Source organism: Carlito syrichta, unplaced genomic scaffold (genome assembly GCF_000164805.1).
Source record: "Carlito syrichta isolate Samal-C Ts95f unplaced genomic scaffold, Tarsius_syrichta-2.0.1 Scaffold311843, whole genome shotgun sequence".
Classification (NCBI taxonomy): domain Eukaryota; kingdom Metazoa; phylum Chordata; class Mammalia; order Primates; family Tarsiidae; genus Carlito; species Carlito syrichta.
The window spans coordinates 21087-24611 of NW_007255939.1; the positions used below are offsets into that span (position 1 = coordinate 21087).

The 3525-nt window shown below is 46.0% G+C and overlaps 1 protein-coding gene across 9 annotated transcripts in view; it reads left to right on the top strand.

Moving 5' to 3' along the window:
• NF2 (neurofibromin 2) overlaps nt 1-3525 on the top strand; it is a 98210-nt gene that overhangs the window by 1309 nt on the left and 93376 nt on the right. The window lies entirely within an intron of this gene.

The window sequence follows — 3525 nt, forward strand, 5'->3', positions numbered from 1 at the left end:
CTAACAGAGTGAGACTCCAACTCAAAAAAAAAAAAAAAAAAAATTCTCAAAACAACCCAGTGAGGTAGGCACCCCAAACCATACAGCTAGTAAATGGCAAAGTGGGGTTCAAGCCCATAGCCAGTATAGTACTACTTCCCAAGTAATTTAAGTTCTTTTAAGTTCTTGCTACTCAAGGTGTGGTTTTAGGACCAGCAGCATTGACAGCAGTAACCTAAGTCAGGGGTTGGCATACTTTTTCTTTTCTTTTTTGAGTTGAAGTCTCACTCTTTGTTGTCCAGGCTGGGGTGCAGTGGCACGCTCATGGCCACCGCAGCCTCAACCTGCTGGGCTTAGGCAATCCTTCTGCCTCAGCCTTCCAAGTAGCTGGAACTACAGACGCATGCCACCATGCCTGGCAATGCGTACTTTTTCTGTACAGGGCCATTGCAGTAAATATTTTCAACTTTGCAAGCTAGAGGGTCGATGTTGGAACAACTCAGCTCCTCAGCTTTGCCATTGTAACACAAAAGCAGCTTTAGACAGGATTGACTTCCAGCAAGACAGGATGAGGAGCTGCACTGACCCATTCCTCTGTGAAACTGGTGGAAATAATTATTACTTAATTTAATTTAATTTAATTTAACTTTTGAGTCAGAGTCTCATTCTTTTGCCTAGGTTGTAGGGCAGTGGCACCCTCATGGCCACTGCAGCCTCGACCTGCTGGGCTCCGGCGATCCTTCCGCCTCAGCCTTCCAAGTAGCCGGAACTACAGGCGCGCGCTACCACGCCCGGCTAGTTATTTATTTATTTTTTTTGATGTATTGTAGAGATGAGGTCTTGAACCCCGGCGGGCTCAGGCAATCCACTCGCCTCGGCCTCCCAAAGTGCTGGGATTACAGGCTGAGCCACCGAGCCCGGCCCTGCCTCAGCCTTCTAAATAGCTGGAACTAAAGGCACATGCTACCACACCTGGCTAATTTCTTGATTTATTGTAGAGATGAGGTCTTGTCAAACTGTTCAGGCTGGTCTTGAACCCATGGGCTCAGGCAGTCCTCTCATCTTGACTTCCCAAAGTGCTAGGATTATAGGCGTGAGCCACCGTGCCGGGCCTGGAAATTATTTTTAAAATGCAACTATTTGTCTGACTGGTGGCTCATGCCTGTGGGAGGCAGAGGTGAAAGGATTGCCTGAATCCAGGGGTTCAAAATAAAATAAAACTTGGCAAAACTTCATCTCCACAATAAATAAAAAAATTAGCTGGGTGTGGTAGTGCATGCCTATAGTTCCTGCTTCTTGGAAGGCTGAGGTGGAAGGATCACCTGAGCCCAACAGGCTGAGGCTGGAGTATACTCCAGCCTGGGTGAAACAGTAAGACTCCAACTCAAAAAAAAAAAAAAATCAACTATTTAAACTCTCTATCCGGGCCTTGTGACCACACCTGTATTCCTAATACTTTGGGAGACAGAGGTAAGAGGATTGCTTGAGCCTAAGAGTTAGAGACCAGCTAGGCAACATGGTGAGACCTTGTCTCTACCTCTCTGCCAAAAAAAAAACCAAGTGTATTGGTGCCATCTGTAGTCCCAGCTGTGATGATGGATTGCCTAGCCCAAGTGGTCGAGGTTGCAGGGTGAGTCGTGAACATGCCACTGCACTCCAGCCTGGGTGACAGAGTGAGCCAATGACTCAAAACACAAAAACACCTTCTGGGAAAGATCCTATGGGGCAAGCAGCAAATGAAGAAACATGTATCAAGAAAATCTACAAATATTTAGTAAGAAAGATGAGAGACTATGATATTTGAACCAAGATCGTTTCCTACCCACACCCAGTTTAGTGAGGTGGAGATTCCATTTCAGACTATGGCAATCCATAGCAGAAGACACCCTAGCTCCCAGTCAGAGGGGTTTCTTCCCAGGAAGGGCAGGACTTCAGCATTTTTGTCTTTCTCAGAGCTATTTGTGACTGAGGCTTAGTCCCGAGTGAGTGCCGTTGAAAGATGGGATTCCCTTCTTCCATCCAGTCCCTACTTGTGGAACAGAGCTAGCTGTACATTGGGCATGGCATACTGAGATTACTAGGGTCCCAATAGCCCTTGTCCTTGTCCTGACTTGTGAGATGGTGATTCTAGGGTAGGAAAAGTGAGCTGAGAATCAGATTATTGCATTCACCTTGCCTCCTTCCACCAAGTACTCGGTTTCTAAAGTGAGGTTATTTACTCCCCAGCTTCAGAGCTCTGGTTCATATATTTTGCCTGAGGAGAGAAGCAGGCTTTAAAACAGATAACTCCTCTAATCTCTTCCCAATGGAAGTAACTTCATTTGCAACACAGTGTGCCTAAGGACATTCTTGAGAACAGTAGAGCTGGGCTCGGTGGCTCAGCCTGTAATCCGGCGCCTTTGGGAGGCTGAGGTGAGTGGATTGCCTGAGCCCGCGGGTTCGAGACCCGCCTGGGCAGCGAGACCTCATCTCTACAATAAATCACAAAATCAGCCGGGCGTGGTAGCGCATGCCTGTAATTCCGGCTACTCAGAAGTGGAAAGATCGCCGGAGCCCAGCAGGTCGAGGCTGCGGTGGCTGGGAGCGGCCACTGCCCTCCAGTCTGGGCGATAGAGTGAGACTCCAACTCAAAAAACAACAACAACAACAACAAAAAAGAGAACAGTAAAGATTTTGGTAAGAGGCAACTGGGAGGAGATCTGTGGATTTATTGAGGATGCGGCTTAGACTGCTGGAAAGAATTGGGGAATAAGAATAAAATAGCTGGGAGGTGCCCTCTTGGGTTCAGAACAAATATCAAACATTGACCTCAGATCTCAGGGGTCCTAGTTGCCCTTGTTGATCATTACATGTTGTAAATATCACAGGTATCTCAAAAATATGTATAACTATTACAAATCAATAAAAAACAAAGTATGTGGCAGAGCTTGGTGGGGGGAGGGAGAAGGCTTTCTCATAATAGCCACAACTTGATTGGATTAATTTATGGGGCAAGAGCAGGTTATGCCCCTGGAGATAATAGAAAAATAAGCCACACTTAGTTGAGTTCAACAGCTGGGTATAGTCAAGGAAAAGAGATGCTTACCAAAACCACTGTCATCCCAGGGTGATAGTGGGCATACCCAAAGCTGCATTTTCCTCAGGATCAATTGTAAGGCCTTAACACTGTAGATTGGAAATATATTTTACTTAAATCTATTTTAGTAATAGGCAGTCACTAAGCAAATAAGCAAATAACAAGAAGTCCTAGAGATGGAGTTGCTATATTATCTAAAAATCGTTTCCAGTGAATGACTATGAGATATGCAAAGAAACAGGAAAGCATGACCCATACACTGGAAAAAAGTTGGCAACAGAAATTGCCTGTGAGAGCAACTATGGGTCAGAATTAATGAAAAAGGCTGGCTGGGCTCGGTGGCTTAGCCTATAATCCCAGCCCTTTGGGAGGCCGAGGTGGATTGCCTGAGCCTGTGGGTTTGAGACCCACCTGGGCAACTTGGTGAGACCTCATCTCTACAATAAATAAAAAACTAGCCGGGCATGGTA